General features: G+C 38.5%; 1 protein-coding gene across 6 annotated transcripts in view; it reads right to left on the bottom strand.

Moving 5' to 3' along the window:
- ERBIN (erbb2 interacting protein) overlaps nucleotides 1-13,284 on the bottom strand; it is a 108,030-nt gene extending 94,746 nt beyond the window's left edge. For 5 of the 6 annotated variants that reach the window (XM_032675478.1, XM_032675477.1, XM_032675479.1 and 2 more), the window contains exon 1: nucleotides 12,764-12,813. The gene's annotated coding sequence lies outside the window, so the exon portion shown is untranslated. Of the gene's footprint in view, nucleotides 1-12,763; nucleotides 12,850-13,232 lie in introns of those variants that run through there. The other variant, XM_032675483.1, reaches the window with a different exon arrangement.
- Nucleotides 13,285-27,772: the final 14,488 nt, after the last annotated feature.

Genomic DNA, 27,772 nt, shown 5'->3' with positions numbered 1-27,772 from the left:
GCTGTGCGTGTTTTTGCAATAAAAAGTCAATCACTTTTCTACACAGTAATGCTTTGAATTTATAAAAGGCTTGACAGAATGAGACTGAAGTGCACAAAAGTATACAGACCACCATTCCCAACACAGTAAGTTAAAAGCCTACATGCACTTACTTTCCAAAAAAACCTTACTTTAATAAAAAAAAAAACCTTCTAAATTCCAAAGTGACCAATATAAGAAGGTGCCCTGTCAAGAAGTAATAATGATAAAAAGTGTCAGTTGTTCACTTTGACCTGATTGTAATATTAAGATTAAAAAACATTTAGAAAAATATTCAATGAATATCAACCTGTAATTCAAACCATTAATAGATATATTGAATAGATTTATAAAAAAAAAAAATTATATTTATATACAAAACAGTGCCACTGCTCTAGATGCATCTGTCCCACTGCTCTTAAAATCTAAGTGAAGATGCACAAAATGCACCTCAAGCTTCTTAGAGCATCAGAAACTGCCACTTTATAGCAGAAGATGCCATTACCTACAGCAGAATGCAGCCTACTTCCAATCTTAACGGTAAAGGTGATTTTTCCTATAAGAAATCCATGAAATAAGACAGTTTCTGTTAACCTTTATGTGTTTGGATTTAAAGCAAGACTATTAATTGCTATGGATGAAATCAGCCTCTACAGGGCAGCCAAGTTTCTCATCCAAATTCCTCTTCTGCAGCCTCTGCTACTAATTCATTAACTACAAGTCACACACCTGAAAAACGTGCTCAACAGTAAATCCTGATAGGAAGATACAGAAACAGCATCTTTTTAATTAAAAAAATTAATCTAAAAAAATTAAATTAATTTTAAAAAAAATAATCATTCTTCCAGGATGTTGTCTTTTAGTCTGCTCCCAAGTCAACATTATCAAGGTCTTGGAGAGCCTAAAGAGAAGGAAGAAATCAAGAAAGGATGAAACAAAGTCTAACAGTCAATATGCTTTTAAAAGTCACAACAATTATATGTCATGGTTAATTAAATCACAGTAAAATTAAATTTAAAAGTACTTTAAAATAACACTAATCAAAAATAAAATAAAACAACACAACTGCTTAATGGAGAGGTATAAAAGAGATATTTACAATGCCATCAACATGTAAGATCTTAGGGAAAGCAGATCTTAGGGAAAGAAATCGGAACAAGTGCCAAGGAAGTAAAAAAACTCTAGATACTTGTCTATTAAAACTAGAAATGACAAGTGCTTTGACGAGAGTTTAGGTTGGTCAAAGAGAGAGAAAAGACAACATATCATAACAGTTGCAAATATACAGCAATTTGCGACATTTACAGGTTCCAAACAGCAAAACCCAAATTTGTGTTAAGATTAGGCTTTGTGGAATTGCATTAACATTAAGATAGTATCAAGTGCAACTTGAACACAGATGCATGAACTAATTTCCAAATCCATTTGAAAATTAATTCCAGTTACTAATGATGACAAGGGCTGGAGTGCAAGTAAGGTTTTGACTTGATATTTCATACTGAAAAAGTCAGTAAACCAGGCCAGACACAACAGAAATAACAGACAGCTCTAAGGTGTGGGGAGGATGGTGACACCCACAAGTGCTTGCCATGGTACACTGGAAGTACATTTCTGACACACAAAAGGACAGAAGGAAAACATAGGCCTGGCACATTTCTTTGTGCTACTACTCCTGGTACTTCCTACAATTCAATAGCTACAGAGCACTGCTGTAGCCATTGACACCTGGGAGACAAGCAGAAACACTGGAATTAATTGTGCTTGACCAGGTCAGGCCTCTCTTTGGTTAGCAGGACCACTACTCCTTCATGAAACGCAAAACTTGGTGACTACAATGAAGATAAACACCACACTTCGCAGGAGAATGAAGGTTGAGGAGGAAGAAATTTCTTGTATACCTGAACATGTTCCTATAGATTTTCTCATAACTACCCCAAAGAAGGTTGACACCAGTCAAACTAACACACACCATAATGAGGGAGGACTGGTGGACTCCCAGAACCAAATACAAAAGCCTATGATAATCCAGCTGACTCAGATCTAGACACAGAGAGGTAATCCAGAAGTTGCCTCATCTCTCAGCAGACGAGCACGTCTCTAAGTGGTGCTACCATCACCATGGGACAGCCAAAAATCTCAGGGAGTAGAATTTAAAATTAAAAAAATCCCCACCAGCATCTCCCCTTTCAATCTAGGAAACAGGAGCATATCAAGCTTCCAATCATGGTTCACAACTGAGCTCTTAAAATCACCAAGAAAAAGTACAAAAATTATAGTAATTATGGTCTCTGCTTCACATGAAGCTACTTTATTGTTAAATGCTTTATTTAAATAAATCCATGCCTTCCACAGCTATGGAAATAAAACACTTGCCCTCACTCTCTCCCTTTCAGGGACCTCTCACTTCTTACACAAGACAGAACAAGAATAAGGACATGATGCAAGTTAATTCACTGAAGTTAATTTTTAACTCTATGCCTAATCATAGTGATTGAAAAGAAAGAACAAACAAGAGAAAACATTCAGAAAGGACATGCAAAATTGCTTTAAAAAGATACGTACTTCGTTCCTGTGGGTTTAAGACAGCTATAAAATAAAGGCTATAAAATTACTTCAGATAAGAAAAATGTACACAAAATACTAGTTAGAAACTGGTCGGATGAATTACAGCTTCTAGAGAGACACGTATTTTTCTGTCAATGCAATTTTTAATATCTTTGCCTTCCAAACAGGAGAAATCGATGTGACTGCCACCTCCTTGGCAAACAAGGAATAATATGCAACAAAATGCCTGGCCTTGGGCTTGTTTCTTTATAATAATAAAATCCTGCAATATTTGCAGCTATTAGTTGTAAATGTTCTTACCACCTGTCTTGAGAACTTGTGGGAATTAGGTATTGGAGAGAAGAAAAATTCTTTACTGATCATTTTTTATTTTCATCAACCCTGGTTTCTACCTGCAGTATCAAGCAATTACATACATCTCTCACAGTGCCCTAAGGAAAAAAAAACCCCCACACCAAAACAAACCCTCTTCAACCAACCAAAAAAACCCCAAACCACCCACCAAAACTCTATGCTGTGCACAGGCCTAGATATCCAAGGAGGAATACATAATTCTCTTTTTCCTATAGAGCAACCCTACTGATAGACTGCTTGTTTCAGTTTCCATCTATAGTATATGTTAATCAAAAGTAAAAATAGGGGATGGGGAAACAAACAGCAGCAAAAATGCTGAAAGTCAGCAGTTACTATTTAATACTATCCTCAATACAAGAAGTCCTTTTTAACTCCTTAATTCAGGAAATAAAATAGGTTTGAAAAACATAACTACCATATTCTGTTTCACATGAGTATGATATTTTTATTCCTTTGACATATGTTGCTTCCTGAATGGATTTCAGTAATTTGGCATTCCAGAACAAAACTCCTCTCAGTGTTTGGCACTTCATGTACAATGCAGCCAGGAAGCCACTCCTTAAGACTATGCAGACATCTGCAGCAGACATCAAACTTTTTGATAAGCAAGCTGCACTGCTGTACATATGCATTATTTCAATACACAAGAAAAGTTCTCATCTATTAACTAAACCCTCCACATAAGTGCCTGCAGATAACTTCAGACAAACTGAAGTTATTTGTTGAACTATTGTTCAGCACAAATGAAAACAGAAAAGGGAAAAAAATCATAATAAAAAAGGAGACCACTTCTTATCATAAAATCTCCCGTTACTTAATTTTCTGTTTTGCTTGCTAAACTGTGTAGTCTACATACAAAAACAAAACAGCCCCTGATGCCCTGCTTTACATGCACTTCCCCCCAAAAAGTAATTGCCAGAATTCCTACCTAAAGCTAGGATGGATCAAACAACAGAGGTCAGAAGAACACAGCAGGCCCCAAACAATATAATACCTGAAGACACAAAGTAAGCAGATGTTGAGTACATGGGAGGGGAAGAAGGAACCACACTCAAAACCCTCTAGTGACCAAAATTAGAAATGCTATTGCACCAAATCCAGACTGGTTACACAGACTCTGTGGTAACAGGAACACGCATGGAAACACATTCATAGATCAGAGTGCAAAAGAGAAGTACATGCAGATATGTATATTCCCTGTTTTGAATTTGACAGATTGCAAAAAAATATATCCTACCAAAACCACATAAATACACACCCTGACACTTAAAAGACTATGCAGTGCTCTAATGGAAGTTACTACTTTAGAGAAATAGTATATAGAACCAGACTTCCATTTTACTTTATAAGTCTTCCATCTATAATTAAACACTTACATCTCTGTCTACTAAGTGTCATTCACCTTAAGCCAGTTTGGTTTTTGTTTACACATTATTCTCAGCAGTTTTAGGACTTCCTGTCCTGGAGAGATAAAGAAACCCCTGAACTGTACCTCTGCCTCTTGTTTTTTCTCTGCATTAATTTTACAACTGATACACAGATCCTGATACACTCCAATTAGTTGCTCATAACTGTGATTTACTCCTCTCTGCATTGGCTGTGGTTCGAACTACACCACTCTTCATATTTCCATGTGGCTAAGCACCGTTATTCTTGTCCTCTATTTACTCAGCTTTTCTCTCACAATGCACATTTGATTTTGGCCAATTAATAACCTCTTTTTACTCCCAACACAGTGATGAAACATTTAAGCTAGTATTTTTGTACTAAATTATTTTTCTCTTTACTTGGTGTTGCGTTCCTCTAAGTCAATGGATGATGATTAAAGAAAAAAGAGCTGCTATTTTTATTTTACTACATCAGGAATTCTGGAGATCAGATAAGCAACTGATAAAACCAAACTAACAGAAGGCTATTCTTGAATGGTTTCCAAAGTATTTTTGCATCTTTAGAAAGGGAAGAACAATAGTTTACTGCTTACAATAAAAATTTTAAGAATAACTTGAAAGTTAGATAATTATATTTAAATACATTTTCTCTAAAAGTGCTGCTTTCAACATAGTTCAAGATAATAATTACCTATCTGAAGTCAGAAAAAAGTTTTTCACCTGACAGGAGGTTTAAGTAGAACTAAGAGTCTTCCTTCTCATCACAATGCTAATTACAGCCTCAAAACTGCATTCAAAGTTGATTTAATAATAACTCAAAGTGTTACTTAACTTCTGACATCCTGTGCTCTCCAGCAAGAGAAAAAAATAGAGGTACAATACTCTTTGACACTACTGAAGTAAAAAGTGGGACAGTGCCATGCTGATTTGCTATTAACATGTCACCCTCTTTTTCTCAGAACAGGAAAAAGTGACTGAAGAGCACAATGTAGGAACTTCAGAGAATTTCACAGCAGTTATTTCAAATAATGTGAATTGCCCAGCGTGTACTTCTCTTCAGACTTCTCAAAGATCAAAATCAAGTTAATACAAGATTGGGGAAAATGAGGACCATTCTGATTTTGAGGGAAGGTTACTCCTCTGTAGATATTTCATACTCTGAAGCTGAAACTTAAAGCTTGGTCAAAACTTAACACCAGTGGAATGATGGGTGAACTATGGACCTAAAATGAGACATATATATTTAAGTTTGTGGAAATAAGCAGGGACTCGCTCCACAGATGAAAGAAAGCACTGTGTTTAAAAGTTAAAGAAATAATTTGTTGGTTCTTCATTGGTTGGTTTATGTAAAGGGAGAAGCAAAGTAAGAGAGAGGATGAGGAAAAAAAATATTGATTAAAGACATATTTCTCTCCCATCCCGTAACATTTTCTTCTAACCTGCTCCATTGACAAGGCCGTAACCTTTCCCTCAATGTGTCACCATCTGCAGCTGCAAAACCAATTCAGTAACACTGATGTCACGAAAGGTTACAGGACATTTGAAATCTTTACAACACCTCTCCCACAGATCCCACAGATTTCCCACAGGAAAATTCCACAGATATGTATGTCTGCTCTACAGTCTTTCTCTAGTAAGAGCAGCATTGCAAAAGCACACAGTAATGCCCTGATCCTCAGCATTTCTTTTGCTTTGTTTTAGTAAAGCAAGACAAAATAAATGCTCCCTGAAAAACTGACAAACTCACCCAAGTAAAAGAATAAATTATTCTCATCTAAGTCCACTAAAATCCATTTTAAGTATATCTTGCTTTTCTAGTACTTGTATTGTTTATATTTTCATCTAGTTGGATGAAATTTCTTGTACCAGACCCAAGGCCTCAACATGCAGTTTAAGGATAACACACTGGAAGAACAGGATTGTCTAACAGCCACAGAAAGCTCACTCCCTCACAAAATATTGTTCAGGAAAAAAAATCTCTCCTAAGATGCACTATAGTGAAACAATAGTATAGTAAAATAATAAAGCTCTGGGCGTTTTTCCTTCCTTCATATTAATGTTTCTAATCTTATCCACCCGGATCGCAGCCAGATGGATTGACAAATTATAAATTCCATTTGATTTTCCCTTCCTGTCACATTAAGAGAAAGGATGGAAACAGACATGTTTAATCTCACCTCCTCTTACTTAAGAGTTGAATCCCTAATATTTGTTACCTTGTTTTTAATAGTTTCCCAAAACCTATATGTGAACCAACAAAAGTGACCGGAGAGAAGTCACAAGTAAAACTGTAGGTTTGTTCCAAACATCATTTTCTAGCACTCTACATACAATTCCCTCTGTCTGTAACTCCAAGAAAATCTACTAAATAACTAAGTAATTACTTAAAATAAATGACCTTGTGTATGTTTACTAAAGCACAACAGAAATAAATTTTATAAAGACTGAATAGCAATGAAACAGGAAGATGTGAACTTTTCAATTTTCTCCCTCAGTGTCAAGTTTTATTGCCAATCCCCCACAAATATATAGCACCTCAGAATTATGTAACCAGAAGAAACCCAAAATGAGTATGTTCTCCTAAAAGGAGCTAACTACCAAGCTCACATTCCAGGTCACCACAGACTAACATGCCACAGCAAGCAAACATACCAGCAGCAGGGCATTAGTGAACATTATCTGCTATATGCACGTGGACCTCCTCTTCCAGGTACACCTACCTCACAGGCCAAAGCGGAAACTAAGTAAATTCAACACATATTATACTCCATAGCATGAGCATGGAAAGTGAACATTTACAAAGCATTTAAGTCACAAAACATTTAGGCTGCTACGCTGACACACTTTTCAGTTTAGTTTCATTGAAAATACAGGCCTCAACCTTGTAAATACTACTGTTGTTTTAACCGTGAGTGTGCATAAGCACGTACAGACTATTAAGCATAATGTTTCCACAGTGGAAAAAAAGAAAACCAAAACAAAACTGCAATTTGCATTAGTAAATGTTCTCCAATATCCAGTTTCAAATATAAAAATCCATCCTATCTTCCGGGTTACCTGTAAGTAGAGGAGACCTGCAGTAATTTGACAAAATTGTTGACAATACAGTTAATCTTCTAAACTATCATTCCTCCCCTCTGAGAGAGTAATGCCAGAAAGACCACAATCACATATTGGGGAAAAAGCAGCAGCTCTCAAAATTTAGCAGTCTACCAGAAGTCTTCCAGACAAGCTTGGAAACACTTTCCACCATTCAAACACTTAAAATGACATCCATAGTCATTGGATGCCTGGGACTGACATTCACAGGCATCTGGTATTGCATTTCAGATGTTTGTCTAGAGCACTGATGTAGCTCAAAGCATCTATGCCCTCTCCTCCTTAAAACTTGGAAGTTTTGGAAGATATGTGGTGAAAATTTCCAAGATTAAGAAGGGCAAAGAAGACTGAAGAAATAAATTCTACAAATCACAGACCTTACATCATGTGAGAGAAGACTAAGGAAGAACATGAAACTTCTCTTCCAGAACTGTCTGGGAAGATGAAGCCTCTTATGCAGCTGCTACAGGAACTTCTCATGCCAACCAGAGTTGAAAAACTAGTGAGAAGGCTTCAAAGGCAGCAGTAAAACTCAAAGCACAGTACTTTTAAAAACCAAGACCATCCTTCTGCAGTTACCTTTAATATACTAACAGAACTTCAAGTACTTTATTTAGTAGCACTGGAGCTTTCCCCAGTAAAGAGAATAGGGCCTTGGCCACTTCACAGGAAAATACCATCCATTCCAAATTCAGACTTAAATTCTAAGCTTTTCAAGTGTTTGTATCTTTGACGAACACTTCAAACCACCTCAGAGCTTCTTCTATTCCTAAAGCTAGCCCCAGACAATTGACACAAGAAGCAGCCATTGAGCATTAGGAGCTCCCAGCAAGACAATTATACTCCAGCCATCTATTTCAGAAGTGTAATTTTAAGCTCAAGAGAACTCAGCACTCCTAAAACAACTATTTCTGTCTTACCTGTTTCTTCCTAGAAAGGAAATTCTACTCAAAACAGCTGCAGTCTCTCCCACTGAAAGCATGTGATAGTCCAGAACAGACAACGTATTCACTACTTGGACCATGTCTATATATATCTGTTCATTTCACCCCGGCCAACTTCAAGACAGGGCCTACAAGACATGAATCACAGCACTGTACATACTGAACTACACAAATCCGGAGACTTCAGTGTGCTTAGAAGACTTTGTTTGTAAAGAAGCTTATGTATCCAGTGAATTCCAAACTGACTACTATGGAAATACTGATCTACGGTTTCTTCCAGTTGTTATTCTTACAATGTGCATCTAAGTAAGGAAACATTAAAGAACATGTACTTTCAGCAGTTGTTTTACTTTGTACATATAATATAGCCTTACGCTTGTAGACTTAAATCATACAAAAAAATGATATAAAAGTTTGAGAAACCATAGTCTATTTACAAAAGATGCGACACTGTTTAATATTGGATATTTAAGATTGAGCAACTATGAAAAAAAGTCGTACATTTTGGAACGACCATCTTTCCAGTAGCTGTGCTCTTCTAGGGACAGCAGTTGTCCCTACTGTCATAAATAATCTTTAGTCTGTGCCTAATCATTGACTAGATACCAGAGGACAGCATAAGGCATTCCTCCTTAATCAAAGCTGTGTAAGAGACTTGTTACCTTATGTTTTCTTGGCCATGCCAAAAACACAAGAGAAGAATGTGGTCATCCCATTCACTACCTACTGAAGTGGATAAAGATGGAAGGAGAGTACAAAACATCTTATCTAACAAGATTGAGACTTCAAAGGCTTGGTTACCTTCTGATATCATTACAACTACCAGGACAGACATAGCTGTCAGAATTGTTCACATTGTCCTCAGATTCCACTTAATCATCACTGCTTGTTTCTACATATAATGATCGTTTAGTATCAAGTATCTACAAATTAGTTCCAGTTACAGAAAGAACTAATCTACTTTTCAATTTAAACTACCCTAGGGAAGACAGTTGCAATGCTGATGTTCTCCCACATTAAGTACACTTCAGTTTGGTTTCATTTAAACCAAATTAAGAGATTTGCTGGGCTTTATTTTTCCCAATTATGGAAAGTCACAATGTATTTTTAAGGGTAGAAGGTGCAACCTAGTGTTGAAATATCATGCTTCTGTATTGCCTCTAGGGAATGTGCAGAGAGTAATAATTCAAATACCTCTACTGAAATTTAAGCATCAGAGAAACAAGTATCTTAAAAAGCACTGGTAACTAATGATGGTGAACAGCAAAAAAGCCTAGTTATCCTGAGATTATCATGTAAGAAAAATACTATTGATTCCAGCTTAGCAATAATAATTTTTTTCCATTTTTAATTAGGTGGAAGATGAGATATATAAATCTCCCCTAAATCAGTATCCTTACTTTCTAATCTTAACATTTTACTCGCAATACCTGAACATTGTATTCCTAGTTCAACATGAAAGCTGTATTTCAGTAATCTTTTTACAACAAAAAAATCCTTAAAAAAACCCCCATATATATGGTTATCTATGGACTATTTACTACTCAAACTGATATATGTTACCCTCAATGTTTTCATTCTGATATGAAAAAAACACTGTCTGACACATTGTTTTACTTACTTAGAAACTGACAAGGTAAAACAGCAATGTTTATAAATCTTCATGTATCAACTATCACCATCAACATCCGCATGCTCACATAGAAATATAGTCTATTACTTTCATATCCATAAGAGTAGCTCTTCCGTCAACTCAACTAGTTACTCATACGGAAAAGGTTAGATTTCTAATTCCTCCATGTGGACTAAATGTCAGGTACACCTTCAGCAGATCAGGTTACTCCATGGGGAGAATCTGCTGAAGATGTGACATATCCACCATCTGATCTTTACATAACATTCTCCCTAAAAGATTTTCCTTTTTGCTTGGGAGCAGGAAAGACAAAAACAAAACAAGAATGCAAAGCAGACAGACAATGATTCATTACAGCGCTACAGGAAAGCCAAGCTGAGGAATTTGCTCCCATTCCTTTCTACTTCCAGAATCTACTGCTAAAACGCTACGTATATACATATGATCACGCCTTTCCTTAGCTTTGATCTTCCAAGTGTGGCTCTTTATGCCTCTGAACAAACTCCACCGAGAATCATAACAGTGTTTTCTTAGACCACCGCTTAATACACTAAGCAACTATCAATCATTAATATTTTCTCCATGGAGCACCCTCATCAACTCTATATGAATATGATGTGCAAATTGATACCCCACAGAGCTCTACATTTACACTCAACATTACCTATTGCACAGCTTATCCATAAGACAGTCCTATTCATATTTTTACTAATATGATAATCATCCTAATGATAATCACATTCCATGGTATACCACATGCAGTAACTTCCAGCTCTATGATTGCAAGCACACCTTCTTAAAATTAGCAATGTTTGGTTGAGCTTAATTTAATTCACGAGCAAGAACCACCATGTCAAAAGAACATCTCCCCAAGTCATCGAAACGTAGCCATAAAAGTGCTGTTTCAAGCACGAGCTACCATGTGTAAACTTAAATAATTTTGTTCGTAAGATGACTATCAATGTCAGACTGATTTTTAGTTGAGATCGTTGATCTCAAGAAAGAATACGTCCTTTCATAACTTCTAAACTATGTTAATGACATGATGGCATTCTATGATATAACTATTAGCTGTAAGCAGTACTGAATTACATTTTCAACATTAAAAAGGGCCTTATCCATAGCTACCATCATGACAAAACACTAGCATAAAAAGTTGTGCCTCCATTACAAGGAACTATTCTTCTCCATGGCACTGAAAAATATCGAGTGCATCATGAGAAACACAAAAGGTCTGAAAAGATACAAAATTGCCTTCATTACTAACGTAGTGGTTTACAACTAAATTTGTCATGCACTGCTACAATTTCTCACCCTCCCCTCAAGAATCTCAAGTCATTATTGGGACTGAAACCCTGCTCTGGAAAGGGATCATTCTTTGTAAAAGGATTACTCTATTTAGACTGCATTGCTTTTCTGCCAAGCATCAGCCATATAAGGAAATCAAAGTTCCCTACCATTTATTTTGTGCAAACCTTTCTGAAGCCTAGGAACCCTTACTGCTGGAAAGGTAAGTCTATAAATTGGAAGTCAAATTATTTATTTGCTATCAGCCATTGAAACCACTTTCGGCAATTAATATTTTTCCTCACAGTATATCAAACAGATGGAGCTGGATTACAAATTTTTTCTTCAAACAAGAACAAACATTCAAGCAAGCTAACATAGAGCTATGGCTTACTAGCTCATTTTGAACATTCACAATACGAGAAATTCTTTGCCTTCATGAAAACTAACCGATAATTGCCTCTTTGAGGCATGGGAAATAAACCCATTTAGTGAAGGCAATACTGCCTTCACTAAATGCAACTAGTTAGTCGGCATAAAAAGCATCAGCACCCTACACCAAAACTTCATATTTAGTTTCCCCTTCAACAGCTTCAAAATGAAGTCCTTTCAAGAATTATGAAGGGGAAAGTGGTCATCAAAACCAAACAAGGCTACATTAACTTGCAAGTTCAATTGCGTGTACTAAGAAGTCAGACAACTAGCTAGCTGTTTTGGTTTTGTTTTGTATTTTGTTTTAAACTAAGGTTCTTATGATACACTTTTCAAGGATCAAAATGCAGTACAGACTTCTGCTAGACAGGTTGAAAAAATATGCAGTCCAACTCCTCACCTTGAGAACAGAGAGGGGGCAAAGAGGAAGAAGTGGTGGCAGCAGTCGAGGGGGAAAACTGCGACATTTATAGAGGACCAGGGGGGCATATTTTTATAAAGAAACTTAACAGCAATCTTGAAGTCCGGCCAGACATTCAGAGATATTCCAGAAAAGAAGGCAGACACAGGGAGCGAGAAGGCTGAAGATCATTCGATTAAATAAAAAATATCACCTCCTGCTTTAGGACTTTCTCATTTCCCGGTAACTTAATTACATTTGCAGGGTTACCAAACGTTTTGGAAGGGAAGGAGCTGAAGCAGCAATCACGGAGTCCAGCAGTTTCAGCTCAGTACCTTCTCGGACCAAACAAAGAAACTTCTGTGTCCTAGGAGATTAAAAACTTTCGGTTTCCCCAAACTCCTTCCTAAGCCTCCATGAAACCAGCGACTACGTTCACAAAGGCAGCGCTTCGACGAGAGGGGGAGAAACACAAAGGGCAGCTAAACTATGCAAGGCGGAAAACAGAGAAAAATAAAGGCCAAAAACAGGATATCAAAATGAGGCGTGAACTCCTTCCTTTTTCCCCACCCCCTTCGCAGAGGAAGGATTTTTCTGTCGTTTTTGTTGCTGCTGCTCCCCGAGCCTTCCCTATTTAATTTACCTTTTCTGTCGGGGCGTCTAAACCAGATCCAGCAGGCAGGACTTTCTTCCGAACCCACGGAAATGCATTACATCCAATCGAGTTTTCTTCACATAAAGGAGGAATGGGGCGGGGGGGGGGGGAGGAAGGAATGTTACGGCTTTCGGCGAGGACGAGGGAGTTCGCGGAGCGTGTGCGAAGGCGGCAGCATAGCCGGGCTCGTCCCGGCCCCCGCCGGGGTCTGCCCCGCGGGCGGCGCCGCGTCGCGCCGGCCCCGCCCGGCCCCGAAACCGCCCGGCTGCAACACCGCAGTGCCCCCCGCCCCCAGAGCGGCCCGGCCCGGCTCCACCGCCCCCCGCCCGCCCCCCCGGCCCGACGGGCACTGCCGCTCCACCCGGTTCCGCTGCCCGAGCGCGGCCGCCGCCCCGCACACCCGCGCCCGCCGCCGCGGCCGAGGGCGGAAGGGGAACGGGATGGCCGCCTGCCTCACCTGCCCGCCGCCGCCACCCTCGCTCCCCGCCTCCTCTCGCACACCGCCCCCTTCTCCCGCCTCTTCAGCCTCCCGCCCCCCTCCCCGGCCGAGGCAGCGGGGGGCGCGGGGAGGCGGCGGAGCTGTGGGGAGGGGAAATGAGCGCCCCGGGGCAGACACGCGGCGGGGGGAAGGGGAGGTGGCCGCGGGCGAAGCCGCCGCGCCCCTGCTGCTGCAGGCGCCGCGCACCGCCTGCCAGGCCGGGGGAGGCACTGCAGCGGCGGCGGGGGGGGACGAGAGCGGGGCGGGGGCAGGGGCGGGAGCGGAGCCCGGGCTGGGACCTGGCGGCGGCGCAGGCGGGCGCGGGATCGGGCAGGCGCGGCGAGCGCGTCCGCACTAGCTGTACTGGGCGGGAGGAGGGGACTGGCGGCCACACCGGGTCCCACTGCGCTCCCGCTCCCCCACCCCGCCTGCACCGCCGCGGGGCCGAGCGCGTGGGGCCGCCTCGCAGCCAGTCACGAGCCGGGGGGCCGTGAGGGACAGGCCGCGCGGCCAATGGGGCTGGGCGGGGGGCGCTGGCGCGGGGTTGGCGGGGGGCGGGAGCGGCACCGTGAAGGGCCGTGTCCCGCCGCATGGAATGGCTTCTCCCGCGCTGCCCGGCCTGGGGCCTGCGGGGGCACCGCCATGGGCCTGTCCTAATTTGTCTTCAGAAGGGGCGCTTGCAAATTCAATCCTGAATGATAAAAGTTTTCTCGTAAGCAGCTCATCTTCCGAATGTAATGGTTGCACACCCTCTGTGCAAACCGCTAAGGCAATGGCTCACGCACATCGTCGTGGCCATGCCACCCCTGCTTCATCACACTTCGTACTGCCTGACTTGGAGTCACCAAGGTCTGGGGGAACGAACACACCCAAGGGAAAAACTGACGGCCTCCACCCACGCTGGGGTGTTTGGATATGCCACAGTGAACTTGGATGCAAACAACAACGATTAATGCCGCGTGTAATAGGCACACTGTTTCACATAAACTTTGGAACTCTGCCGCGTGTTTTCCAAGTATTTCAACACTACTAATGCAACACAATGGTACTGAAAACGCATGTTGATAGAGTTACGCACACATATGTTTGAAAAGCAGCCGGTGTGTGCACCGGGGTCACACAGGTTCGGTATTGGTGTGGTTTGGATCACAACAGTGCATTGATGGAAGTGGGTTTCTGTTTAATTTCCTGGATTGTTTGAAATGGGTATTTGATAACCTACTGTGTGTGCAATATGCCATCTTAACAGTCCTGGAACCCGGAGTTCTGCTCAGCCACCACACAACACTCAAAGCTGACAGCAGGGTGGATTTGTACGTGCTGCTTACCTTATGCTCCTTAATTGTGCTCTGCAGAGACCACATCTAAGGACAGAGGTAGTTTTGTTTTCACGCTCATTTAATCCCTGGCTTCTCTACTGAGACTGCCACCAAATGAGCTGGAATAGGGTTTTATTATGTTAATCTGTTTACTGAGAAATTGACAAAATGCCAAAAAAATGCCATTTTAGTTGAGACATTGAACAGCAAAGAAAATCGTATGTCATGTTAGTATTAACCTACCCCTGATTTTGGCATACAACTAGGTGTGGGAAGTCCTTTACACCCCCACCAGTCCCTGAAAGTAACTCCAATTGGTATTTCCTGTTCAAGATCATTGGTTGCTTCATCCAGTTTCTTCCAGGGCTTTACATGAAGAAGGGTTAATCTTTAGCAACAAAACATACAGTTGATCATATTTTTGTAGAAGTCCACTGTGTTTAACAATACTGTTATTTATTTGAAACTTCTCACCTGTGTTTGAGAATTTTATGTTCAAGTATCCTATTTGGATCCAGATGCAGAAAATAAGGATGTATTTCTACTAGGGTCATAATAATAGTCACTATTCCTTTACTTTTCTACAAATCCTCTCTCCATCATCACAGAGCATACTGCCCTGCTTTGGAGACTACATCTATGCCTAGATTTAAATAATTAAACTAAATTAAATACAGACATCAGGGTCTGTAAAAAATAGAAGTATATGTGTGTGTATATGTATCTTTTTCCCAAAACATTAAATCACTTCCATTTCTTCTTGTTCAGATAAGCTAGCTATTTTCTTCAAATTAATCAGCTTTGGACTAAGGCCAAGCAAGAGAACTTCACCCCAACTCACAACAGATTTCGAATATCTCACTACAATGCACTACAGTGGTGCTATAATAAAATTACTGATTTTTTCAATCTCTTGCAAACGATTGATCATTTCTGTCCAATACCCAATAGTGTATCCTTATAATTAATGTGAATAGCTCTCTATAACTGATGTCCTCCATCATGAACTCTCCAAGGCTCTTTTATGCGTGAATTATCCTAACATTTTTAATGTGAAAATGTTCTTTAGCAATGTTTACTGCAAATTGCCCAATGCATTTATTAATGCAGCACAGTAAGAGATGGGTGTGGGAAATTTATAGTAGCTGTTGCTCAGATGGTGAATCTCCCATAGTTGTTAATGTTAGTTTCAAAGTAAAATACTGTTTCACTTACAGTTTTAGCCATCCAAAATAAAAGCCTAGCCAAAGTCTGATGAAACTCTAGCTAGCTAGAGCACAGCTCCTGAAGACATTTTATACAGACATGATATATCTATACAAATTAAGAAAATACCAGAAGTTATCCCAGGGATCTAAAACTGCTATAAATATCAAGACAGTATTTAGATTACAGCTTCAGCAGAGTCCCCAGCAACATTAATTCCCAGAGTTAGTATCCCAGTTACCAAATAATTACAGATTAAGTGCACAAAGTACAAACTAGAGAGTTACATAATGAGTCTTTCAAGTGAGACTATGCAACTGATCCCACTGAATGTTTAAACAAATCCTTTATCGCCATTTCATGCTGGACATCAAGTTCAAACTCCTTTCATTTTAATTTCTATTTCTGTATTTGAACAGGAACACTAGTAAATACTACAGGAACATGTAGCTAAACCAAAAGAACATTTGGTGAAACAGCCACTTCTGTGTTTGTCCCTTTCAAGAGTTCATGGTCTGAACAATGCATACATAGCTTTTTGGAGTAACAGGGTTTAATTGTTGCTTTTTTCTGTTCTTACTTACCACTGTTGTTCATTACGATCATGTGTTTCCACTTTTCCAGGAAATAGATAGAAAGGCCTCTGGGGTAAGCACTTCTGCTTATTAAGTGCCCAGGTAGTAAGTTCAATGGTGAATTTCAAATTGATTTGAATTGGGACTTCTGAACATCATTGCAATATAAACATTAAATAATAATTAGTGGAAGCAATAACCACCTGAAAGACATAAAGAGGAAATAAGTAACCTTTTTTTTAACAAGTATATATTGAAGTTTATTTTAAATACTCCATGATTTAAATTTGCCCATGGTCCATTCAAAATGTCTTACTGTAATATTTTCTGAATATATATGATTTACAATTGGATCATACCACATTTATGCTGGTGAAATCAACAGAAGACTGGTATAATAAGTCTTAGAAGTGTGTTGCTGTAATTTCTAAATGCATAATGCGTATCTACTATATCTAAAGAGAAGCTAAGTAAATAATCTCTGTTCAGTTTACTATCAATAAAATCCCAAATTTGCACTGGTTACATACACCATACAAATAAGTTTTCTCTGTATTTGGTTGCATTGTTTTTCAAACAGTAAAATCAAACAAAGCGATAAACATAAATGTATTGTGTAACTAAGTTTTGGAATATTATGCAAATACCGATAGAAAAACTTTGTAACACCACAACCTATTTTGTATATGTTGTGTTCTAGAAATGGTTAGGAATGTTTTAGAGTTATTTTTAAACATTTTATTGTGACTTTTTGTTTGTATTTCTCTTCCTTGGTTACCATGGGAGAGGTGACGAATTCTGAGGAATGCTTGGCACACTGTTTCACATGGAGGAGAGAAGACGAGAAGGTGTTGTTAAGATACCTTTACTCTTGCCTGATTTGGACTGCTTTGCTTCTGGACAGTCTTCTTAACACTGACTTTAAGCTATGCTGCAGCCTCTTAGCCTAATGAGTCTGTTTTGACAGCTGATGCCAGCACATAAATCTTGTGCTGGTGAAAACAAACAGAAAGGAATCAAAATGCGGCCATGCCATGTGAGGATACTGACATCTGTGTATCAAAACCACAAATCCTTGCTCACAAGGTTAAGACAAAGAGTTAAACATGAAGTTGGCAGAAAGAGACAACTGTGAAGTTGCCTAAAATAAGACATATGCTCGGTATTTTGCCTATGCACCAATGATGGTTTTGGACTGCCTTTGGTAAGTTCTTGGATCCTAAAAGGGTAACGATTAATGCTGTTGAGATTTTTCTAACTGTAGGATGAATTGCATTTACTTTACATTTTATGGCTTATCTCTACTCTGATGATTAATTTTTCTTAGAAAGGGCTAATGCTGACAATACAAATCTCTTAGTTTTTAGTGATGTTGTTGTACATGCGCACACAACAAATTCTTTACTTTTTCCTTTTCATTTTCTGTGAATAATGTCAATCATGTAAAAATACTAACAATATGAGAATTCTTGGCTTCAGTGTTGGCTCAATTATATTTCAAGCTGAATTTCTTATGGATTACCAAGTTTGGAACAACAAGTTAAATGCTTTTGAAACAAGGAGATGCAGACAATCCAGTGAGATGACTTATCCTGTCTCTAGACCTGTTAAACAGACAGACTGTACCTTAAGTAAAGAATTTTTGATTTGTAGAAGAGCTATCTTGGAGAGTTGTTTTAGGAGAGTTCAAAAAACAATCCTTTTCATTGTTCTCTATCTGCAAAATATGGTTCACAGATTATTTTAGTTTGGGGAAAACTTTTCCTTTGATAACACTGTTTTAAGAGTGCTTTTAAAAATCCAAAGTAGATATTTTTTCAGTTGTATGTGTCCTAATTTCTAAGCCATGGTAGATGCAAACAATAAAATTAAAGTAATATTTTTAATGTTTTAATTCACAGGTTTCATCTACTAGTTTCCTCCAGTAGGAGGAATATTGTTATACAAGCTTTACATGGCAAGTATGAGTATTATGCTACATCAGTAAGGAAAGAGTGACTTTCCAGGACACAAAAGTGAAAAAGTTGTCTATAAACTCATTTCCATGCCTGCAAACAAGCAAAAACTCTCAACAAAAACCTTGGCTTTGCTAAGTACTTTGAGGAGTGCACTTCAGTCTAGAGGTGTAATTATGCTTTATTATGATTTCTAGAAATAAAATATTTTAAATATTTTACTTTATTAAACTAAGGTGCAAATGCATGGATTCTGATTAACCACGCTATTAGCAACGTAGTAGAGTTTCCATCTGAGCATCATGACAGCATCAATTCAACACATTTCCATGAACATATTTCTAAGTTCTGTGACTAGACGTTATATATTCAGATTAAAAAGACATACAGCCCAGGTGAGAAAGACCCCACTGAATTTTGATAGAAAAGATTTCTCAGAAAAAAACCCAGAGCCTTGCTCTTTACTGTTGGTAAAATAAATCCACTTAAATCTTAATGCAGGTGACACATAAAACTATCAACGCAAAAACATGTAGTGTCGAATACACTTGCTGTTATGAGGCCTTCAGGGCACTGCTCTCCAGCCTTTATATAGTGGTCATATAAATTAGACAGGGTTTTTGTAGGAGAGGTGATACCTTTAATTAGATCAACTGATAGAACTAGAGAAAACAAAGTTTAAGGCTTGACTGACATCCATTAATGAGATCTGACAAGTAGCAAAATCCAAACTAAATACAAGTGGAATGTGATTGTTTTCAGTATAGTAAAATTATTTTAATCAATTAAACCACTGGTAAGAAAACTGCTAACATAAATGTACAGGGATGAATCAGCAAGAAAACTGTAAGCTTTAAAAATAATGTAGCTATTGTCTCCAGAATTTGTTTATCTACTCTAAAGAATTTAGTTCCCCAAATTATTTTTTAAACATGATTTGTAGGTTCCCTGTTAGCCTCTGGACTGTGCAAGAGATGGACTACTTTCTTTATGAAAAATATATTCTCCTACCTTTTGCTATGTTTTGTCCGTGATCTGTCATCTGTGTCAGTTCATGGTAATGAATAATGGTTGATTAGTTTTATGCACATAATTCTCATGAGGATATGTGATATGTCCAGTGTAATATAATCACAACTTAAAAAATGTATGAAGAAACACATGGAAATTAATAGTTCTTTTTGGCACTGATATCAGTTATGTTAAATACATAGGTATTCGTGAATTTTGCTTTTTCTGTGCCAGCAAGGTTTGGTTCTAATGAGTGTTTGTTAGTACAGAGGAAGCCTGCTTTGGATTGTGAGTTTAATACTGGAACTGTTTTTGAAAAGAGACGTGGGAAAGGGCTTCAGGAAGAACTCCTCAAGGAAGTGTTTTAGCAGGTGCTGTAGTTATCTAACAATTCTTTTGTATATATACAGCATTGAGCAGTACATGATAGACAGAAAGATATTGTCAGTGAGGGTTTCCATATTGCATTATTAGATTAATAGATGATATTTGGGTGGTTAATTTGAACACAAAGCCTGCTCCTTGCAAGGCACTTTGAAGACTTTTTTTCTAGTGTTTCGCATGGTGGCTAATTTTCTAAAGAGTTTGTTGATTTATGAATTCCTCTACAAGATAATTTGTATTGTCACTTTTTGTCAGCCATGTTATCTAGAAAGGTGATGTTTATCTTCTAGTACCAAAAGGGCAGTAAATGCTTAACTGGACAGCAGAAATTTGTGGAGAAGCTCAGGTAATAAAGATGTGTATCTTTTAAATACAGAGTAGGTTTTGTGGCACAGTTCTCTAAAACACCTTCCCATGAGTAGTTCATGAAGATGCTGCCATTACTGGTATGAGGAACACATTTTAAAATATCTATGTATTATATAAATTCCTATGGCATAAATTCGATTACTCTTTAAGACAGACAAATGTCAATAAAGATATATGGACACAAAAGCTATGTGAATCAAACACAAGTCTGGGAAAAATGAGTGATGTCCTAGAAAGACATGTAATTTAACAGGCATGCTGGTGTCACAGGGCTTTAAAATATAAAGATCTGCTCTTTCAAATGCAGAGATATGTCACAGTTTGTAAAGAAACACATGACAAGCTACAGGGTTTGAGGAAGGATGTAGGTCTGAGTTTATTCAAAATGGCTCCCCCTATTTATAGGGGGGAGAAGGAAGGTTCTGGAATAGAGGGTGGAGACTTCCCAAATAAAGGAAGAGAAAGCGGATGCAAGCCTTAAAAGGGAGAGGCATGGGAGGAGTTTTACCCGTATATGGAGAAAAGGGGAAGGACATGACCAAATATGGGGATTCTGCACTGCAGCAGAATCCAACCAATAGGAAAATAGTAGATAAACTTGAGGGGAAAAATATTATAGAATTGAATAAAACCATGGGGGTACAACAAATTTAAACATGCATTAACATTGGCTAACTCTTTCAGCCAAAACAATCTCAGTTCAGGTAATAATGTATTGAGTCCATTCACAGCATATTTTCTTCTTAACAAGCCTCAGTTAAGCTGTCTTGCAGTCCTTGTTTCCATTCGAGGAACTTTTCTTCTTCATCTTGGATACTTCCAACAGAGATATTTTTCATATGAGTAAACTTATTGCCTTCACTGATATTGCAAATAGAAATAGGAGTGCTGCACCTGTCTCTAGATCTTGTGACCTAAGGGCTTGTTTACACTGAATCAGAAAAGTACACGAAATCTATGTACACTGAGGCACCTTAATTCCATGTAATAGTTTTAGTACGCGCTCACTGTTAACGTAAAGCCCATATACCCATTTGAAGCTTATTAAATGAGGCATGCATAATGTTTTACTGAGCTACTGCCTTCCTGCTTTTCCAGAGCTGAGAATATCCTGGAGTGATTAGGAAGGTAAGAAAGCCTCTATGTGCCCCTGAACTCTGCTTCCTCATTTCAACGTTGCAGGGTCACAACACAGCAGAGCAAGCTTTTTTCATCTCCTTGTTCTAGAGAAATCAGATACAGAGCTTGAGAGAGTACTTACAGACCCTCGTGACAAACACACCCCTCATACAGTGCAACGTGGAAGCAGCTTAGATCTTGCTGAAATGAGGATGATGTCTGTCTCTGGCTGCCATAGGCAACTCACCACACTTCTCCTCCTGCTCTCTTGCCATACCATAAGGCATCATAATCCACTGCAGGAGAACAAAAAGTAGATTACCAGCAATTCTCATTTTACCTGCAGTTGTTAGGAAAAGCCTGACTGGACTTTGTCATGGAAAGACATATTGAAGTCACTTTGCTGTAGGCAGTTTATGCTAGTGAGGACTCTGAGGCTGACACACACTATTGTCAACAAGGCTTCCATAAAAGCCAGGACCATTTTGCCTGAGTGCCTGACCAAGAGAGTCTTTGCTGGATACATCCCAGGCTAACAGGACAGGTGTTCAATTTGCCCATCTTATGGACTACTCATGCTGGCAATCCTGAGAAAGAAACATCAGCCAGTAATCTTCTTTTGCCTGGTTAATATGCCATTAATTTGAAAAGTTGCACAAGAGGTAGGAGTATGACTTGCAGTGTTGTTTGTGGGCATTTAACATATCTTGGCTCCTAAGAAACCAACTGTCTCTTCTTTCCCTAACTGCTCAGTTCAGTTGCCTTCATTTGTTTGTTCCAGGCAGTTTCGAGACCTAGTTAAAAATAATGATGTCTCAGTAAATATAATAGTTTACTCCCTCTCAGATGTTCAGTGGAAAACACTCCTCTCTTTCCCTTGCTCTCCTCCCCACAATACGCATTTTCTTTTTCCTCCTCTCCCCCTCAACTTGAGCTTAGAAGGGAGAAGTCCTGAAAATCTGTGTTGTAGCAAATGTGTCAAAGTTCTCTGCCATCACCCCTCACCAATAAAAGAAGAAGCACGAGACACTGCTAGCTAATGAAATTTCGAATAACCAATCTTCACTGGAAACAAAGCATTTCATAGAGGAATAAAAACTGAATTTAAGATGCCAAAATTATTATTGTATAGCTGACTTATTCCTTATTCCCTATTCCATAGTCACTGAAAGCAGTGACTATGCTTCCAAAGGAGATTAGACTGCTTCTGTTCTGCTACATATAGGAAACATCCTATGAATTCTTTCTTCCTATAGTGATTGCATGAAGAGGGAAATCATCTGGAGCCAGTGCCGAATTCTTTCTCATATTTAAGGGACTGCAATAAAAAGGTGAATATTTAGCTGCTGCTGAATACTGAAGACCTTTGGGGAGCTCAATGAAATAGTTCAGCTGACATTCAGAGAGTGACCGGCCTTTGAAGCGTGAAAAAAAAAAGATAAACAGAGGTGTTTTGGTCCCAGTTGAAGAAGAATGCTGCCTTGGGAAGAGGTAAGTCAGTCCAGGCAGACTACTGTGTAGTGAGTAGAGAAAAGGCCAGTTTTACCATATCCAAATATCATGAAGGTATCCCAACAGTTGCTTTATTTTTTTCTGTGTGATGTAGATAAAAGTCTGGGCAAATTCCAGTCATGCTGCCTGCATATACAGGCTTCTTGAAATGAAGAAATAAAAAGCAGATGCTAGTTTTCTTGTAAAGGAAGAATCGGGTCTCTTTAAACTGCAGGAGTGATCCATTAGGAAAGAAATGCTAAATAAAGATTTGATTAAGAAGTATAGGGAGGAGCTGCTGACATTCAGAAACCATGAGGAATAATACTGTTGGTATTATACAGAGGAAATGGATGTGAGCAGTTAGTAAGTACTCTCAAATTAGTGTACAACTGTGAAGAAATGAAGGATATAACTGAAAATAAATATTGTCAAATAGAGCAGAAGAATATTCAGTGGTCTTTTCAAAGCCTTGGAAGAACAGAGAAGTAGATGAAAAATGAAATTAAAGAAAGCAAACTAATTTTCAAAAATAACATCGTCACGTGTCTGAGAAAATACAGGCACTCTGCTAAATCATTCAGCAGCAAGCAGGGAAATGCAGTCAGGGCAAACATCATGCTAGGCAGAAAGCTGCCACGTCAGTGTTTTTTTACTGCAGTGGCAATAGTCACACCACTCCTTCATCAACTGCTCCATCTCTCTCTTCAGGGTAATTTGCTTTTTTCTCTTAGGACTTTATTGAAGAGCAGAAGTGATGGTCTGATGGAACATGATGTAAAGAGAAACAAAGGATTGGGAGAAGTCATTAAATCTATGCGTAAAGATGACTACAAAGTAGAGGGTGATTAGCAAATGGAGGGGTAGAGAGAAGGGAAGGGTAAGGAGAGGACAGAAGAAATGGAGACGTAATAAAAATACCCACTTTTAGCCCAGCACAGCACTCCAAAACCACAGCCCTACCAGAATTACTCCATTTAATGAAATCAACATCAAGTCTCTGGAACTTCTGGCAAAAGATTTAAATAGGATTTCAGTACCTTCCATTTTGAGCCTTACACTGCTGTATCATATTCTTCTGGTTGTTTACAGCCACTTGAGGATTAAAAACTGAAATGAATTAGAGACTTTTGAATAAAAGGCTAGAACCTAGAGTCAATAAATGTATTTTGGCATTGAATTCCATTTATTTTAGGAGAAGTAAGGTTCCTCTGATATGACCTGAATTTCTTACTCACAGAAAGGACAGTTACAATGCAGGTCCTAGGACTCTGCTAATTTATGCCACTTGACAGTTCTCATCACAGATGCAGAAAAAATCAACTGTTGCATACAATAGTGCAGCAAACACAACCCATCTAAATTAATGATATTCTGCTGTACTTCGTAAGATATACTCAGACATACTGTTAATCCAGTGCCCAGTTTAAAGAATTAAACTGGGATATATTTTAATTGTTCTGTAGTGCAGCGGTCCGAAAAGGGAGGGGGGGGAAGAGACAGTGGCACTGCACAGATCCGGGACACAAAGGTGGGATGCAAGTAGAATGCTTTATTCCAGCGTGCAAGCGGTGCTTTATTAGCTCGGGAGGGGAAAGGGCCAGAACATAGGGTGGAGCATGAGACAGACAAGCGGGGGGACAAACCAGGATAGGGACACGGGCAAAAGAGGGAGGAACGTGGGAGGAACCGGGGAGAGAAGGGGCGAATGGAGGCTGTCCCCTCTCTGCAGCTTCTCCAGCCAGTCCGCAGGAAAGCAGGGGAGCGGACAAGCCTGAACATGGCCGGGAAATACAAATTCTGGGGAAGCACAAAATGTGTATATACATAACAACTGTAAAGTCTGTATCATAAAGTCCTTTCAATCACTGTACATCTTTTTCCACTTCTGAGATTTTCTTCATTCTGATTCCTGGTCCTTCACACTGTAATGCTTGAAATTAATTAGTCAAGTGTTAAATATAATTTTTGTTTGCTGAGGCATCATGAATCATAAAGCACACAACTGTGTTTTTATGTAACTTACAGCCTTTTATATAACCGAAGTACTAAACATTTTGTAAGTATATGTATATACTTGTAATTTTTTTATATTTTGTACAATTTTTTTATTTCTCTTTACTTGACTACTGAATAATAAAATATGGAGTTTCAGTTCATGTGACCTTTGCTGTCTAAATTACATAAATTTTAAACAGAGCAAATAAATTTTTATATATATATATATAAACCGATATTCATTCACAGGTTTAAAAAAAATCAAAAATCAAACCAAAACAAAAATCCTGTGTAAATACTCCTTTTTGTTTGTGTTTTTTAAGGAACATTTTCTGGTTTGGTTTTTAAGGAACATTTTCATATATGTTGAAGCAGACTATTTTGCCTTTTTTAAAGAACACTATCTTTTTGAAGAAGGCTGCTAATGCTACATAGCCAACACCATTGTAAAATACATCTTCTATGAATACTCTGCTTTCACATTCACTACTACTTGTTAAACTTTGCTGATAGAAATATTAAAAGAGTGGACAAGTTACACTGGAATTAAAAAATTACATGGAACAGTCTACAGTTGTCTTATAAGTTTCCCATTTCCATTGATGGCAATTTACATAACACAAACCTAAGTTAAAATTGATTCCTTATGCTGTTTTGGGAGTAATAACTCACAGAAATACTTTGCTGTTTCTCTCCTATATGTGTATTTACAGATGAACAAAATTAGTTCTATTACCAGCTGGAAAACGATAAACTCATTTAGATCTCTCACTGAAAATGGATGCTTAGATTGTAAGGCAAGGCACTGATTTTCTTTATGCTGGATGGAGAAGGAATGTGGGGTTTTAACATAATAATGCTAAGCATAATACGGTGAAAGTATAATTACATTTGCTTAGAGTTCTTTTGTGTCATGCATTTGACTGTAAAAAACAGGCTCATTCAGAAGTTAGGGGTGCTAATTGATATACTAAAAGAAGCAGAGGCAATTAATTAATTCATTCCATTAAATTTGTTGGTATTTTTTACCAAAGATCCAATAGTATTTTTTCCAGTAAAATATTTTTCTGGATGTATATACCATTGAAACAATGTTTTATTGGAAGAAATTAAATCATAATTCTTTCACATTGGCTAAGCTAGTTTTACCCAATCTATGTTAATGCAGCTTAGGTAATATGTTAAGAACAAAAATTCATTTTTTGGTCAGCAAAAGAAAGAAAGCAGAACAAGCATGGGATTTTTTCGTTTGGTTGGTTTTGGGTTTGGCTTTATTTTGTGGTTTGTTTTTGTGGGTTTGGGGGGGCTTGGGGGAGGGTTTTGTTTGGGTTTTTTTGTAATTATAAGTAATCTGATTTCTTGGTTGATTTATAAAAAACTATTTAGGAATCAGGAAAGCAGGTTTTATGATGGCAATTAACAGCCACAGTTCTGTTTCAAATCTGATGCCTGTACAGTATTCATTCCACACATCACTTTTGGAAAATGCTTTAGGGAATAGCATTCTTATGCTGTGGCATTATTGCAGATTTAAAAGAGGTACTATAATCTTTTTCTGGATCATTCAGCTTCATTAGAATACTGAAACCTCACCTACAAATAAATTCTAATATTTATTTGCTGGAAAAATATATACCAATTGTTTACTACTTCTCTTGGCCTTGAGTTCAAGAAGGACTGTAGCACTAAGATAGATACATCACCATTACTTTTATTACTCCTCTGTCTCGGAACACTGATAATTGGGGGTTTTTTTGAAACCATTTTTCTGCTTGATTATCTGCTAAGTGGGATGGTATTGTTTTCCACCATTACCTCCACCAATGATACTGCACTTAGCCTCCAAAAAAAACCAGCAGACTTTTGTAGAGGCCACAGAAATCCAGCAAAAGACAATGATAAACACCCAGGACTATTAACTCTGTTCTAACCATATTACATATGCCACTACTTTGTTGCTTTTGAGGAATAAAAGACCTTGTGGAAGGCGTGCACTAAAAATGAGCATTCAATAAGCAAACAGCAAATCAGATAAGGAGAATAGTCTAAATATAAAATTAAACGGGGCAGAAGTGAAGGGGCTGTAAGAATTTTGTTGAATTCATGAAACTCTTAGGCCCGCTGATGTTTTATTTCCCTAAAATACTCAGGAGGATGAAAATCTTTCAAAGTCAATCTGGTAAATATATATTTTAAGGCTCTGCCTATTTCTAGTACTTTCACCTTGTTTCTTATTAACTTTAGTTACTCAGTAATCTTTATTGGGAATCTTGACTCTATATCCATGTTGCTAGCAACTTCAGAAACGTATCTTATTTTAATTTGATAGTTAAAAATAGTGTCTTATGAAATTCCCACTGAACTTTGGTCCTGGCATATGTGCTCAGCTCTAAAAGTCTTCCATTTTAAATCACTTTTATCTTTAAAATCACTAAGGTGCTTCTCTCCAGTGTTCATGTGTCATTTTCTAGGCAAAAGAATTTAACAATTGAACTGAAAGCAAAAAAAAGAAAAAGAGTGACATTGAGGCATACTTGGACCAAAACACAATACATAATTGTCAGATGACTATGTAAGGTAATTTAAGATTCAGGGTAACACCATGTATAACAGTAGTTTGGAAAAGAAGGAAAGAAATTTATCCAGTCATGCAGAATCAAAGTCTCCCTGTGTAACTAATTCTATAATGAGCAAAATGAGGTGAGACTTTAAAGGTATATATGCTATATCACAAAATCTGGCACAAAGACTTGGCTACAGTAGCAGAATCTGCATACCGTTCTCTGTAAATTCAGTTTTGAAAGCCAAAACACCCTGGGGGAAAAAAAGGAAACTTTTCCAATCGTCCAGTACAGGTACGCTGAATGTGCAGGGCATTGTAATGGCAAGAGGAGCATCTCGATCCTGGACCTGGAGGAAGACAGCTGTCACTGCCATTGGTACCCTGGGTAAACTGTGTTCCTGGGATGGAGCAGACAGAAGGGTCCTGCCACATAGTCAGGGCCTCTGGCCTCACAGGGTAAGGAAAACAGGCATTTTCTGCCTGCTCCCAGGGAGCTTTGCACTTTGTCCCTGACATGGGCTGCAGCACA

The sequence above is a fragment of the Chiroxiphia lanceolata genome, chromosome Z (assembly GCF_009829145.1).
Source record: "Chiroxiphia lanceolata isolate bChiLan1 chromosome Z, bChiLan1.pri, whole genome shotgun sequence".
NCBI classification, from domain to species: domain Eukaryota; kingdom Metazoa; phylum Chordata; class Aves; order Passeriformes; family Pipridae; genus Chiroxiphia; species Chiroxiphia lanceolata.
Note: the sequence above shows the minus strand (reverse complement) of the source record. Positions and strands in the feature narration are given on the sequence as shown.